The sequence below is a fragment of the Maylandia zebra genome, linkage group LG6, assembly GCF_041146795.1.
Source record: "Maylandia zebra isolate NMK-2024a linkage group LG6, Mzebra_GT3a, whole genome shotgun sequence".
NCBI classification, from domain to species: Eukaryota; Metazoa; Chordata; class Actinopteri; order Cichliformes; family Cichlidae; genus Maylandia; species Maylandia zebra.
The window spans coordinates 24,052,381-24,069,932 of NC_135172.1; positions in this window are offsets into that span (position 1 = coordinate 24,052,381).

The window sequence follows — 17,552 nt, forward strand, 5'->3', positions numbered from 1 at the left end:
CAGCTACAGGTACCTTGGTGTTCATCTGAACAATAGACTGGACTGGACTCATAACTCAGACGCCCTCTACAGGAAAGGGCAGAGCAGGCTGTACCTGCTGCGGAGACTCAGGTCGTTTGGAGTGGAGGGCCCACTCCTGAAGAAATTCTATGACTCTGTTGTGGCTTCTGCTATCTTTTATGGCGTGGTCTGCTGGGGCGGCAGCATCTCTGCTGGGGACAGGAAGAGACTGAACAGGGTGATCCGAAGGGCCAGCTCTGTTCTAGGATGCCCTCTGGACCCAGTGGAGGTGGTGAGTGACAGGAGAACGGCGGCTAAGCTGTCATCCCTGATGGACAACATCTCCCACCCCATGCAGCAGACTGTGACAGCACTGAGCAGCTCCTTCAGTGGGAGACTGCGGCACCCACGGTGTGGGACGGAGAGATTTCGCAGGTCTTTCCTCCCCACTGCTGTCAGACTCCATAATAAAGACTTTAACTGATCAAACACACACATCCATACATATGCAATAATACTAAGTGCAATAATCCTTTCTGTCATCGTTGTATTTTTACTCAGTTGTATATAGTATTTGTATTTGTATTCTATTTTTATCTTATTGTATATTTATTTTTATTTTATTCTACTGTATATAGTATTTTATTTTATTCTATTCTGTACAGTTGTGTACTGTATTTATTCTTATTGTATTCTAATTTTTGCCTCATAACTTTTGCACTGTCCACTTCCTCCTGTGACAAAACAAATTTCCCACGTGTGGGACTAATAAAGGTTATCTTATCTTATCTTATCTTATCTTATCTTATCTTATCTTATTGCGAAGCTCTCATAGGAAGAGACAGCCAATGCTTCCTGCGCACAAGACGCAAGGTCGTAACGCAGCAAGACTGCATCAAAGCGCCCCCTTGTGACAATAATAGGCAATCGTTTTAGATGACAAGAGGGGAATTTGCAGCCCTGTATTTCGCATGGGTTAGACCAGGAGTCGGCAATCCTGGGCACTCCTGCCACACAGCTGGCACGCGAAGGGTTAACTGATGGCACGACACCCAGTGAATTAATCTGAGAAGGTGTATTAAAAAATTAATGGCCGTGCCAGCGGAGCACATCCAGTGGCGTGTCGAGAAAATTTTTGTTGGGGGGGCCAGGTAGGGGCACAGATTTGGAGAAGGGTGGCAGATGTAATTGGCAGATAATGTTAAAAACAATTCTACCAACCGTTAACCATAATTCAATAATCCTATAAACCTAATAACCAAATGCACTTTTAACTCTTATTAGAATGAGATTTTAACCACTACGGTGCAAAGTTTTTAGATACTGCGTTGATAAAGTACAAGAGATACAATCAGTGCTTTGTCAGTGCTTACTCAGCATTCAAGGACATCAATATTTGCATAGTATTTTTACTGACATGTAGTGCACATATGTTTTGGGCAAAAACATCTTTGAATATTAAAATACGAACATTTTTAACATACAATTGGCAAATTAGCCAATTGTATGTTAAAAAAAAAGAAGATAATCTTCTCACAAACTGGTGTTTGATTTTGAAACAGGAAAAAAGTGGGGAAACAAATGAAAAGACTAACATTTGAATAAAACCTGAAAGCAAGTAAATACTTTATATGCTGCCTTATGATAAACTTTGGTAATATTGATGTATAAAGAACAACACTGGCTGATGATGAAATACAGTCAGCTGGCATGGTGACACTGCCAGTATTAACCTGCAGGGCTGGACTGGGACAAAAAATTAGGCATTTTCACTACAGACCGGCCCACCAGGTATTAAAGCCATAAAGCCTTTGAATGAAAACAAATGCTGTTGTGACAGTGATGTACACAGTCTTTTTGGTATATGTATGATTTCTATACATTTTACGTCAGATAAAAACTTTGTTCGCAAGATTTAGATAATTATTTAATAAAAGCTAGATATTTTAAATGAGAATAAAAAAGAAAAGTATTTCCTTGTGCCCCGCTTTCCCTGTTAATGCCCTACCTGGCCCCCTGGAAACACTTTGCTAGACCCGCCCCTGCACAGTTACCAGTTGTCAGCTACTTAGAAAAGGATCCTGGTGTTATTTGTCTCTCAGAAACAGCTCATAACTTCAACTCATTCACGTCACCCAAAAGGTAAACCTGTTTCTCCATCACCTGTTCAGCTCTGATGGTTCAGTAAGGACATCTCCTGGTTTCATCTTCATGTTTCCCTCTCACCACATATCCAAACCGACATCATGACCAGCAGCTTTACAGCTGTGGCTCCAGCAAACATCAGCTGATACTAGAAATTAATATTAAATAAATTCTAACAACAGCTGATCAAGCTTAAAAGTGCTGCTGTTGTTTAGCGCGACATCCGCTGGTTTCCTGTTTCTGGCACAAAGTGGGCGATAAACAAACAAGAGAGAAAAGCTGATCAGCTGATCATTGATCAGTTTCATGATTGAAGTAGCAACAGGAGAGGCAGGGTGAGAGAATGAGAGAAGAAGAGGCAGCTGTGCAGCGTAACGACAGAATAACTCCAGCTTTGTGTCTTTTTTTCATTATAGCTAAAGTCCGGGACAAACTGCGTCTCTTCTCAGCTCAATACGAAACGTGTAATATTTTCTCTGAATGAGGGACCATTCCATTTTTTTAAGGAGCCGTTGGCAACTCTACTAACCTTATGAATAAAATAAAGTTCACTATCAGTAACATCATAGCACCCACCCAGCTGTATATAAACTCCATCAAGCTGGCTAGAACGCAGTACGAGTTTTTGCAACTGAGGGTAAAAAGTCAGCACGACGAAAATAAACTCCACCTAAACTTGGTTTATATCTGACCCAGATAGACTGCAGGGCCCTATTTCAGGAAGCCGGTTTAGAAAACTCAGAGTGAAAAACGATACTCAGGGTTGAGTAACCCCGAACTGTCCAACTCGGAATATTCGGTTTCAGAAAGGCTGATAACAATTAGTTCAATCAACGCGGAGTTGCTTTAACCCCAAGTTAAGCGCGCGCACGAGGATACATAAAGCCCTGATCAGTGGAGCACAGATTAAGCGAGTCACCATGGAGACGGAGGGAAAGAAGGCGCGGTCAATGTATTTTACAGCGCTTGAGGCCGAAATTCTGATGGCAGCATATGCTGATAACATGCAAATTTTGCAGAAAAAAAGTAACACAGCCTCAGCTGCAAAAGAAAGGGAGCATGCATGGCAAAACATAGAGTCAATGCGTGAGTGTTAATTTAAACATTGATCTAGGGATTTCCACCCATTTAACACGTTATTTTATTATATTTTATTTTGTGTTTTATACAGTTTATTTTGTGATGTGATTTGAGCGCAGGTGCAACCCAACAGGCCCCCAACGTTCCTGGCAGCAAGTAAAAATGAAATATAAAAATATAGTCCAAACAGGTAAGGTGTAATTGTATCATGGGCCATAGTGCTTGGTCTGTTTGTCCGATGTAAATCAATTGCAGTTAGAGGCTACATTAATTTCCCCTCTGTAAGCACTTATTGAAATTATCTGAGCACATTACAAGTACATATTTGCTTACTCTGTATACTCAAATGTGACCCGTTATGGCCACTAGAAAAAAAACGGAGGCCTGAAAAACAGGTGGGGGTCCTCCACCACCACCACTCACAGAGCCTGGCCACTTGGCTTCCACATTTGTGATAATGTTGGCAGCATCACATATGATCTTCACAGTGCAGAGAACACAAATTAGCATCCATTACTATAATGAAATAATTTGTTAGTTTGAAATGCTACAGGGAACCATGTACCTGTACATTAATGCTGTGGAAAGACTTCCTGTTCACATAGTCTCCTTCATTTACTGAAGGAGCAATGATTGGAATGTGAGTGCCATCTATACAGCCAATCACGCCTGGGAACCGTGAGAATAAATGTAAAATTTAAGTAGTAGTTCAAGTATCACCACATCATGAATTAAGTTTTGTTCATCCTGCTACCTGCAATTTTGTGGAATCCCTCTTTGATAAATCTTGTGGGTCTGTGACCGGGGAACACCACAAACGAGTACAGGAGACGTTTCAGTGCAACTGTAACATTCCTGACTGCCCGACAGACGGTAGCCTTGGAAACGTGCTCAGCGTCACCAATATTATACAGAAAGCTCCCGTTTGCAAAAAACCGAAGTGCGATACAAATAATATGTACAGAACTGAGAGAATGTCCGCGATGTGTCACATGAGCAATATTAGGCCTGAGGATGTTATTCAAATAAATTATAGATTGTGCTGAAAAACGGTAACGTTCACACAGGAAATCATCAGGAAATGATAAAATGTCCAAACGCGCTCTAATCACTCTCTCCCGGCGGAGAGCTCTGCGGAGAATTTGGGCTTCAACATCTACTGGCTCTTCAAGGAAGGGGCATGCCATGTCTGACACTTCCTACAGTCAGGTTTCCGACAAAGAGGCGGGGACAGTCAGGGTTAGTTGAAGTAAACCTGCTAGGGGGCAGGTTAGCTTCACGGAGTGTGTTGTCATAGTAACTCGCTCAGAATTAATCTAAACTCGCTTTGTGAAACCGAAAACCCAGAGTTTTCGTTAACTCAGGGTATACTTACTCAGATTTTGCTCTAAACCGGCTTCCTGAAATAGGGCCCCGGTCATAACTTCTTACCTGAAGTTCAGTTCACCTGACACTCAGACTGGCGGCTGCCTCGGGGCTCTCCTCCTGCCTCCCCTTCCCTCATCCACCTGCTGGCCTCTGTGGAAGCCCCGCCATAGCCACCACCAAACAACTGAGTTATTTTTACACATCGACCTGCATCTGGCCAATCCACCACCTCTCATTGTCCGTGCCCTTACAAAAAAAAATAAAAAAATAAGTCACCGGGCATATGCCCGGTATGCCCGATGGCCAGTCCAGCTATGTTAACCTGCAACCAAATCTGCAGCTCCATACAGCAATGTTACGACTTAGATTATATCTTATAACTCATAACTCTTATGTTAGCTGCCCTCAGTAGCATACTGTCTGAAATATTCAACGGCTGCAATAATTCTTTAAGTGTTATTTTTTTCCTTGGTATTCTAATTTCACCGAAGTTTACTAAACTCAGCAAACTTAATATTACTTACCGGGACATTTATTCTGTCCTCATTTTCTTTCACCGAAAAATTGTTTCCTGCAGTGCCATCTTTCGTGCTTGGCTCTCCTACCTTTGCTAACGTGATGCGCATAGCGCTGAAGCCGATGCTGCATTCACTTACACTCGGATATCTGAGCTTCACCGTGAAAACATAATCGGACATTTGATATTTGATTGAATTTTATTGTTTTGCCTTTGGGGTGGCACCTGGGGTGGCCAGTCTGGTGGCCACCCCGCTGGACACGCCACTGCTGACACAGGACCTGAGAGATACATCTGGACCTTCATTTGGTCCATGTCAACGTCAGTGTAAGCGTGGCTCTCAATAAACCATTCTTCCATAAGGGAAACAAGGAGAAAAGGCTGAGGTATCCGAAATTATAAAAGGAGTTTTAAAGGAGTTCCCACTATGATTGTGCTACTGTAACATTAGCAGTGAATTAAATAACATTATTGGCCAAAAAAAAGTGCTTCATTAAGTTTTTTGAATTTGCTGTCATCTATCAAAACCTTTCTGGTGCTGGTAAGTTGTAGAACAGCTTGCTGTGAGGATGTATTCGAACAGTGCAGATGCAAGTTAGATTAAACATGATAGGAACTTGGTTGTAGCAAAGAAATGAAGAAGGCTTCCTTTTACATGACAGGTTTAACATATTTAATGAGTAAACTGTCTGCAAGAACATACACAGTAATTAAGATGTACATTGACTCCAGACCCCAGCAAGCAGTTTTTGGTAATGGAAACAACGTGTTTAGGTTCCATTACACTTGTATCCATGGAAGTAATAATAAATGGAAAGTTAGGGTATATTAAAATATTGTATACACACTTAAGATTAAAATTCTAGTTTCCATTGTGAGCTCATTACAAACCACCATTCAAATCCTCAGAAATCTACCACCACAAAACACATACTGAATGTGGTACAATCTGCTAACTCTTTATTAATGGAAATTTGTACATTTACTTACTGCAGGAAACTTGGTGACTCTGTTTAAACACCTGTTATCTACAATATAATGTTACGATCAGATAGGAATTCATGTGCTAAACTTTGGATTTTCAAATATCAAACATGGGTGCAGTAAACTGTGTTTCCTAATGAATAACAACTAAAGAAACAACTAGCATTTAAAACGGCTGCCTTAGCTGAGATCAAGTGGACACAGCTTTTTTGCTTTGCACTGCTGATGCATTGTGGAGCATCGAGTCCGTGGTCCAATGAGGTCTCTTCTGTGTGTTTCAAGACCATCTGTGTCTGCATCAGCCTGTGGAGGTGGGTGAAGAAGAAGAGGTTATTATACACACTGTGAAAAGTCTGCTGTGTATATTGTAGTTCACAGGCTACTACAGGTTGTGTATCATTACTTTAAAGGATGGGTTTACTTATGTATTTATCTGCCATTTGTTCACATAATGTTAACGTTAGAAAGTAAAAAAAAATCTTGTAATTTATGATGCATCTAAATAAATTTCATGTAAGTGTTCACAAATGTGTATATTATGTGATAACTTGGTTTGATTTATACAATCCAGTGTTTCTCAATATAATAAATCTTAATCTTAATATGGCTTAGAAGAGAAGTTGTTTCTTCACTTTGGAAAAAGCAAAAGTGTACAACTTGGGGAAAAATGTGCATTACAGTTCAAATCTTATTTTACATTCTACATATTTTTCACTGTCACTGTCGTTACTATTACATTTTCATCTTCTCTCCCCCCTTAGGTCTTTGTGGACAGAGTGTCCCAAAACCTATCCAAATACAGTGGGTGAGAGGGAGCATACACTTCATAATACCCTCGTAAGGCACAGATAATCAATCACACTGACCTTCGAGCAACATGAAGTCTCAAGTTTACCCGACCAATATATTTCCACAGGCTGACCTAACACAGCACACACAGAATGAACTCTGTACACTGTAGTCACTTTTTATGTGCAGGATTTACTGCATGGTTGATGTATCGGTCTGGGTTACACTGTAAAGGCCACCCCAATATTTGCATCAACATATTAACAGCTGTAATGATAAGCCATAGCACATCATCACATCCAATATTATACAGTGATGAAACCATATGATAGAGTGCTTTCAATTCACTTTCTGAGCAACACAAATAAAAACACTGACAGGATTAGAAATTAACATATTGACACTAAAGGTTTACTACAAATGTTCCTTTGTCATAAGTCATATTGTCATTTTCTAGCTCTCACAAAATGTGCTAACCAGAGGTTACTGAACACATCCAGTAAATAACAGAAGATCAAAGTATTTGGGACAGGGCACGCAGACTTAGTTCCTTAAAAGCATTTGTATCACATAGGAAAACATGTCATTAATGATAATAATTAGGAGGTGTGGCCCAGTAGGGTTTTTTTTTCACATAGTGTATTTAATTACCTTAAATCTGTTTCTCTTCCTGTCCCATCTTAAACTGAGATTTCACTGCATCTGTATCAGTGATGGAGGTAAGTAAACAAGGCAAGTAAAAGTATTTATTTTAATCATAAAAAAGTCATTTTTTATGAAACAATATTTCTGACTAAACGTCTTGAAGTGTCACTTGAAGCTGTATCAGCAGGTAAGGTTTAATATTGTAGCTGTCCTACAGGGACCACACAGTGAGAAAAAGTCAAGTGTTACACCCCGGCCTAGGCAACCGGCGTGCAACGTATGAAAATAAAAATAAGGCAAAAACACGACAAAAAAAACCCACTAAGGCTCTCCACCAAATTCCCAAAACGGAAGTGTCTCAAAACGAAAGTATTGACCAACCCATTCACCACTATTTACAACAGACTATTTATTTACAACAAGACGTCAAACTATTTACAACGGGGGGAAGATCGCGACCATGACACACTGAAACACAAGGCTTAAATACATAGAAGGAGCAATCAGGGAATGGACCACAGGAGGGAAACACAGCTGGGGCAAATTAGAACTGACGAGACAGGGAAAATGTAAACTAAACACACTCAGATAACAACAGACCTTCAAAGTAAAACAGGAAACACATGACAGTCACGCAAAAACAAAACACTGACAACACCGAAACGTAACATTTCCCCCCACCCAAAAATCAAACATGTAACCCCAAGTGAAATGTTTGATCAAAAGCGGATGAAGGCTGGTGGAGGCTGGAGCGGTCCCACGGACCCTCCAGCGAAGACGGATGAAGTCTGGAGCGGTCCCACGGACCCTCCAGCGAAGGCAGACGAAGGCTGGAGCGGTGCCTCGGACCCTCCAGCGAAGACAAACGAAGGCTGAAGCGGTCCCTCCAACGGACCCTCCAGCGAAGACGGACGAAGCTGATGAAGGCTGGAGCGGTCCCACTGACCCTCCAGCAGACGACGAAGGCTGGAGCGGTCCCTCGGACGCTCCAGCGAAGGCGGATGAAGACTGGAGCGGTCCCTCGGACCCTCCAGCGAAGGCAGACGAAGGCTGGAGCGGTGCCTCGGACCCTCCAGCGAAGACAAACGAAGGCTGAAGCGGTCCCTCCAACGGACCCTCCAGCGAAGACGGACGAAGCTGATGAAGGCTGGAGCGGTCCCACCGACCCTCCAGCAGACGACGAAGGCTGGAGCGGTCCCACGGACCCTCCAGCGAAGGCAGACGAAGGCTGGAGCGGTGCCTCGGACCCTCCAGCAAAGGCAGACGAAGGCTGGAGCGGTGCCTCGGACCCTCCAGCGAAGGCGGACGAAGGCTGAAGCGGTCCCTCCAACGGACCCTCCAGCGAAGACGGACGAAGGCTGATGAAGGCTGGAGCGGTCCCACTGACCCTCCAGCAGACGACGAAGGCTGGAGCGGTCCCTCGGACCCTCCAGCGAAGACAAACGAAGGCTGACGAAGGCTGGAGCGGTCCCACCGACCCTCCAGCAGACGAAGGCCGGAGCGGCCCCTCGGACTCTCCAGCGAAGGCAGATGAAGGCTGGGGCGGTCCCTCGGACCCCCCAGCGAAGGCAAATGAAGGCTGAAGCGGTCCCACGGACCCTCCAGCGGAGGCAGATGAAACTGATGGAGGCTGGAGCGGTCCCCCTGACCCTCCAGCGACGGCGGACGGCTGAAGCGGTCCCCGGGCCCTCCAGCGAAGACAGACGGAGGCTGAAGCGGCCCTCGGACCCTCCAGCGATTGGACGAGCCCCCATATGTTACACCCCGGCCTAGGCAACCGGCGTGCAACGTATGAAAATAAAAATAAGGCAAAAACACGACAAAAAAAACCCACTAAGGCTCTCCACCAAATTCCCAAAACGGAAGTGTCTCAAAACGAAAGTATTGACCAACCCATTCACCACTATTTACAACAGACTATTTATTTACAACAAGACGTCAAACTATTTACAACGGGGGGAAGATCGCGACCATGACACACTGAAACACAAGGCTTAAATACATAGAAGGAGCAATCAGGGAATGGACCACAGGAGGGAAACACAGCTGGGGCAAATTAGAACTGACGAGACAGGGAAAATGTAAACTAAACACACTAAGATAACAACAGACCTTCAAAGTAAAACAGGAAACACATGACAGTCACGCAAAAACAAAACACTGACAACACCGAAACGTAACATCAAGCACAACATCTAATAAACATCAAATTTATAAAATCATGTAATGTGTATGTAACCGAGGACAAGGGATGAGTAAACGGGGCAAAGAAATAATTGATCATTTATTTATTACATAAGTTAAACATACAAATTCCCAGTCGTTTCCAGACAGGACTTACAACACATCCTGCTGATATCCCAGCTGCACATGAGACTTACCACACAAACTGTGCGAAATAACACTACAACCCGTCACACCCCGCTTAGTGACACTGCAATCGTGGCACACACTGCAAACAATTCGGGTCTCCGCGCAGCTGGGAATCAGTGCTATGTATGACCTGTGATCTGAGAGATAAAGGGAAGTGGCACAAACAATTAAAATAAAAAACAAAAGAGAGGTTAGTCCGCCCTTACAAAACTTACTCTCAATCAATAACCGCCTCTACGGCTGGACGGACTAACCAAAACAAAATTACAAATCAATCAAAAGAACAAAAAAAGGACAGCAGAGACAGCACAGCTGAAAAACAAACAACATTATCAATTAAAATATTACCCAATAAAATAGCAATTTTATAAAACCATTCAAAATCATGAAACTAAAACAAACACTCAATATACCTACAATATTGATCAGTTTCCCTGCGCGCAGTCGATCTAGGGCTTGATCAATTCTTCTATTAAAATTCGTGGTCACACTAAAAAAGTCCAATGACACATTAAAAAAATAGGCACATGCAATAGCAAAAGATCCAAACAAAAAATGGCAAAAGTCTCTTACCGACAGTGTACCCACTCGCACCTGAGTGAATTAATTGCCTCTGGTTTTTTCCACAGAAGAGCGCTGACTTCACCCCACACACCCACTACCTTTTCACAGCTCTTCAGCCAATCACCTGGCAGAGAGCAACAAACTGCCAGGTGACACTTGTTACAACCCTCCCCTTCAAAGGGCATCGGCGACCCGACGATGAGCTGAAAAGAGAGCACACTTAAAATTTTGCTCATTTTATAATGGATTGTGGCAATTTAAATGGGTTTGAGTGCTGTCCAGCAGTCTTCCTCATTGACCTACGAGACCCTTGCGTCAAGCTGGCAACATCTTCCTCCCCAGGTTCTAGGTCCCCAGAACAATCCAAATGGGGCACCCCCACATGTGTGGGACTCAATGTCCCTTCCTCCAACACTGCAGAATCGCCTCCATCTCCCTGTTCTGTAAACATCTGTTCCACTTCATCAACCATACTGTTATTTGTGGCCAACATTCCGGTTAGATCATCCTGTTTTGACATTTGTAGGCCACTATCTTGGTCTCCATCCAATTCCCTGATTGGAATGTTTCTCAACTCAGTTCGATGTACTTGTCGAAGTGGACCAGTGTGCCCAGCAGGAGCGACTGAATATACTACGCCATGACCAGGAGGAGGTCGCACTACTTGAAAGGGCGTGGGATCCCAAAAATCTTGAATCTTATTGCGACCTCTTACAGAGTGGTTTCTCATATACACCAAATCGCCCTGCTCCAAATCAGGACTAGCACATTTAGAGGAATTCAAATCTCTCTGAACCCTTCTCCTTTCTAACCGTTGCTGCACAACATCATATGCAGCAGCCAAGGACTTTTGGTGTTCCTGTACCCACTCTTCAAGAGTGACGTCCTCATCAACTTCACTGCCAGCACCCAACCAAAAATCCACTGGCAACCGTGGCTCTCGCCCGAACATCAAATAATATGGAGTCATACCAGTTGACTGATGTACTGTGGTGTTATACGCATATGTGACTTGGGAGAGATGCCGCGGCCACCGGCGCTTTTGTTCAGGAGGCAGGGCACGCAGCAAGTCATGAAGTGTACGATTAAATCGTTCACATTGACCATTACCTTGTGGATGATAGGGTGTCGTCCGACTCTTCTCTATCTTATAAATTTTACACAGCTGTTGCACCAAAGCGCTTTCAAAATTTCGCCCCTGATCAGAATGTATACGGCTTGGAGGCCCAAATAAATGAAACCAATGCTTCACTAAAGCCTCTGCCACTGTACTGGCTCGCTGATCTTTTGTAGGGACAGTCTGAGTATATTTAGAAAAGATGTCAGTCATTACCAAAATATTCTCTTTACCATCAGTTGAGGGTTCAAGTACTGTAAAATCAATTGCCAAAATTTCATGAGGCCGAGATGCAGAAATACTACCCATAAAGGTTTTAATCTTTGGCACAACAGCCTTAGAAAGAACACACCTTTCACAATCTCTGCACCATCTCTCAATATCTGCATACATGTGCGGCCAATAATATCGCGAGCGCACCAACTGCAGTGTACGCTCAACCCCTTGATGGCCATGCTCATCGTGGAGTAAACGAAGGACGCGGCCCTGTAAACACTGTGGCAGCACCAGCTGGTCAACCTCCCTCACTCCATCAGGAGTATGAGTGCAGCGATACAACACAGACTCCCTTTGTTTCATCCGCCCCCATTGACGGACCAATTCCCTCGAACCCTTACCAAGACCATCTCTTTCCTTTGAATCTGGCAACCTGGCCACCTCCCAATACTTTAAGAAGGGACCAATCACAGGGTCTTGTTTCTGTAACGTACAGAGATCAGAGAAAGAACAACCAGGTAAAACACTTATCTCTGCCTGAACACTGGGAATCATCTCACACTGCACTCCAATATCATTAGATAATGGACCATCCAATTCCATTACAGTTCCATGTAGGCGGGACAATGCGTCTGCATTAGCATTCTGAGCCCCAGGCCGGTATTTTATGGTCAAATCAAAAGCGGCCAGCTCTGATGCCCACCTCTGTTCTGTGGCACCTAGCTTTGCCGTGGACAGATGGCTTAGTGGGTTATTATCTGTAAATACAGTGCAACGATGACCCAAAAGATACTCCCTAAACTTTTCAGTGACGGCCCACTTGAGAGCTACAAGCTCAAGCTTCATGGAACTATAATTTCTCATATTCCTCTCTGTAGGCTTTAAGCTCCGACTGGCAAAAGCTATTGGCCGCAATTTACCCTCATACTCCTGGGAAAGCACTGCCCCTAGACCCCCATAGCTTGCATCTACTTCCAATGTAAATGGCTTCTGAAAATCAGCAAAAGCAAGCACTGGTGCAGAAACCAGAGCAGCCTTGAGCTGATGAAAACTTTGTTCACACTCCAAATCCCAAAAATCCAATAACGGTTTTGGGGGGGTCCTACCTTTTCTACCTGGAGGGAGGAGTGCAGAGACCAATCTATGCAAGGGAGCAGCCATGCGTGAAAAACCAGCTATGAATCTCCTATAATAACTAGCAAATCCTAAAAAGGAACGCAGTTCTGCTAGATTGCTGGGCGTTTTCCAATCCCGCACTGCAGCTATTTTATCTGGATCAGTAGAAACTCCTTCGGCAGACACCACATGCCCCAAATATTTCACTTGCCTCTGGAAAAACTGGCACTTGGAGAGTTTCACTTTAAGCCCCTCTTTATCCAGACGAGAGAAGATTTCTTCCAACCGCTCCAAATGCTGTTGCACGGAGGATGAAAAAACAATCACATCATCCAAATACAAAAGCACCGACTGATGTCTGCAATCTCCAAACAAACGCTCCATCAGGCGCTGAAATGTACTGGGTGCATTACACAAACCAAACGGCATGCGGTTGAACTCAAACAAACCAAATGGGGTACAAAATGCAGTTTTAATCTTATCCTTCTCAGCCATTTCCACCTGATTATAACCACTAGCCAGGTCCAAAGTGGAAAACCACTGAGCACCAGTCAAAGCATCCAAGGATTCTTCAATCCTTGGCAGAGGAAATGCATCCTTTCTGGTCTTGGCGTTTAACTGTCTATAATCGACACACATGCGTAGACTTCCATCCTTCTTTTGAACAAGAACTATTGGGGATGAGTACGGACTACTACTTTCTCTGATGATGCGAGCTTGCAGCAGCTGTTTGATATGATCCCTTGCCAGTTCATACTGAGACGGAGGGATTCGCCTGTATGGTTGTCGCACTGGTGTTTCATCTATCAAAGGAATTTCATGAGTGATCAATTTACTACAACCAACATCCAACTCATTCTTGGCAAACACGCCGCTATACTTCTGCAATAAAACTTTTGCTTGCCGTTTCTCGCTCTCCTCAAGACTTTCAAATTCAGGCAGATCCAATTCCGCTGCATTGTCTGCCATTGTATGACTGGAAATATAAGCTGTACAACACTGTGAATTTACAGAGACCTGTATTTCAGAGTTACCCTCTGCTAGCACACTGGCCAGTTGAACTGTAGCAATCACCCGACGAGGTGTCAAATAGACATCAGTTTTACCAACATTAGTCACTGGAACAAAAGCCTCCCCTCCTTCTCCCTTTACCAATGAAGGAGACACCAATAGGCCTTCCGGGAGAAAACCATCATCAGGCCCAAGGGGTTCAATCAAGAGGTCAATAGGTGTATTCACAGGCATCTTTGGACAGGTAACAGGAACATAACTTTGCGTTCCAGCTGGAACACAGAAAGACTTCTTACCCTGTACTCTAACACGATGGGGTTCAGGAGAATTTGCCATGGCCTCCATCATTTGGCAGTATCTCAACGCTCTTCTCCAACCACGTGGCGCAGTCTTCAAAACTGGAGCTTCCCAGAGGTCGGAACCATATTGTTTACACAATTCAGAGTAAAGGGGGTTCAATACATTCATTCCTAACACACCAGGTACAGATATCTTTTTCTGTGCCATGTGGCTATCTGTTGGATCTCCCACAATCAACACCCCTCGACGAGGTAGGTGAATTCCCAGGATTGTAACATCCAACTCAATATACCCAGAATAAGGAATTTGTAGGCCATTAGCTGCTTTAAGTCCCAACCAACCACAGTCTTTAAGCTTTTTATCACTGAGATGAGAAAAGTTATTTTTAAAAGAGCTTTCTGTGATTGTTGTGACCATGGACCCTGTGTCCAGCAAACATGAAATAATAACCCCACCCAAATCAACCTCCCCTTCCAAGCATTCACCAACTAGATGACCGAGTTCTACATTACTGGAGCCTTGCAACCCTCCCACCAGTGTGTGGCTCTGTGCACTGGTGGGTACTAGTTTTCCGCCGCCCCAGTAGTTTGGCCATCAGCCCTAGCTGCTCTTTCATGCTGATTTCCATCAGAATTGGGTAATGTCGGGCAAAATCGGGCAATATGTCCAATTTGCTCACACCTAAAACAAATGGGTTTACCATTCACCGTCCTTCTACGTCGAGAAGTGTGATTGCTAGAAGCAGCCACCTCCTGTGGGTTTAATGCCTTAATGACCAACTCTAATTGTGTCTGTTGGGCTTTAAAAAGGGACACCAACTCAGCATATTCTGATGTTCTAGAATCGACACTTTCACAAGAAGCTTGCATATCTGCAGAGACTGAAACAGACTGATTATATCTAGACCTAAAAGGCTGATTCTCATACTGTGCCATCCACCTGGTCGCTTCGGCTCTCGCCTCACGAATCGTCCACTGTGGGTTGGCATTAATCAAATCTCTCAGCCTGATCCTCAATGTCAGATCTCTAACACCATCACAAAATTGATCACGCAGATCTTTTGAAGCTTTTCTTGCGGCTTCCTCATCCGTTTTAATAATCTGGTCCATTAAGGCCATCAAGGAATGAGAAAAGTCAATTAAGGACTCGCCTTCTAATTGTTTACGATTGAAAAATCTGCGTTGCAAAGAAATGTGGGAATCTAAGCAACTGTACATTTCTTTCAGTGTATCAAAAATTTTCTCAACATTTTCTTTCTGTTCCTTTGGCAAAAACTTTATCTCAGTGCGTGCAGTACCCTCTAAATGGTTAAAAATGATTTGAGCTTGCTCTTTTTCTGTTCTGCCTCTCGTGCGCACAAAGTCTCTCATTTGCTCAATCCACTCATCTAGAGTCAGTGAGCCCATATTGTCCAACTTCCCTGAAAATGTTGGCAACTTTCTATCCTGTTGTACGTATACCACAGGATTGGGTCTCACAGTCTCTGATTCACTTCCTGTAGCTCCTGTTGATGTAGAGGGCCTCTCTGTACCCACAGATGCTGTTTTCAAGTCTCTAAGTTCATTCTCCAACTCCTGTATACGTTGGGCCATTGTTTGTTGCTCGCTTCCCTCCATGATGGCGATCGAGACCTGGCTGCTCCTTCTCTCCAATCTTACAAACCTGTCCCTGCTGTCCTTACAAAATAACAAAACAAAATGGCCACTCCCTTGAAACCTGTCGACAACGCCAAAATGTAACCGAGGACAAGGGATGAGTAAACGGGGCAAAGAAATAATTGATCATTTATTTATTACATAAGTTAAACATACAAATTCCCAGTCGTTTCCAGACAGGACTTACAACACATCCTGCTGATATCCCAGCTGCACATGAGACTTACCACACAAACTGTGCGAAATAACACTACAACCCGTCACACCCCGCTTAGTGACACTGCAATCGTGGCACACACTGCAAACAATTCGGGTCTCCGCGCAGCTGGGAATCAGTGCTATGTATGACCTGTGATCTGAGAGATAAAGGGAAGTGGCACAAACAATTAAAATAAAAAACAAAAGAGAGGTTAGTCCGCCCTTACAAAACTTACTCTCAATCAATAACCGCCTCTACGGCTGGACGGACTAACCAAAACAAAATTACAAATCAATCAAAAGAACAAAAAAAGGACAGCAGAGACAGCACAGCTGAAAAACAAACAACATTATCAATTAAAATATTACCCAATAAAATAGCAATTTTATAAAACCATTCAAAATCATGAAACTAAAACAAACACTCAATATACCTACAATATTGATCAGTTTCCCTGCGCGCAGTCGATCTAGGGCTTGATCAATTCTTCTATTAAAATTCGTGGTCACACTAAAAAAGTCCAATGACACATTAAAAAAATAGGCACATGCAATAGCAAAAGATCCAAACAAAAAATGGCAAAAGTCTCTTACCGACAGTGTACCCACTCGCACCTGAGTGAATTAATTGCCTCTGGTTTTTTCCACAGAAGAGCGCTGACTTCACCCCACACACCCACTACCTTTTCACAGCTCTTCAGCCAATCACCTGGCAGAGAGCAACAAACTGCCAGGTGACACTTGTTACATGTATTTATATCAAAACTCTCAGGGTGTAAGTGTAAGTAGCTATTGTAAATATTGTGCTGCAGAATTATACAAACTGCAAATACCAGCAAAAGTGGAACAAAAGACACATCCAAATTTGTGCTGTGCTCTTTGTTTTTCATATTATTTTTGCTTCCGCTTACATTCAAACTGGTGTGAATTCCTGCTTCTCTGCCAGTCAGTTCAGTCAGTTCTTGCTACCCAGTCTTATCTTGAGTTTATTATAATGTCAGTGAATTTTATCACTATAGTTTCAAATTCTTGAGCAAAGAAGAGCAAATTTATAAACATCAAAAAGCTTTACCTTTACCTGAGATTTAAATCTGCATGTTGCTGAAGTGAAGTTTCATCTGTTCCTTTCAACTTGCTTCTCCAAGTCTTGCTTCACAAATCTTCCAAACTTTCCCCCATTTAGATCTTGGGAATTGTTTACTCTTACATAAAACCTCTAATTTAGGTATCTTTTGGTTCTCTTTCTTATTAGATGAAAAACAGTACTACCACAAATTTAAAAGCTTTGGCCTATTGTTTAGACCTTTAAAAATTACTTTAAGAATAAATATGGGAATGGTCAGCACCTAGGATGTAGTTTGTTTTAGTTCAACACAAACCCTGGAGAGGCAGCTTTTGACACTTTAACCTTTCACATTGCCTACTCATTGGGAATTGTACCATCATCATTACTGCATTTACACATTCCTTACAC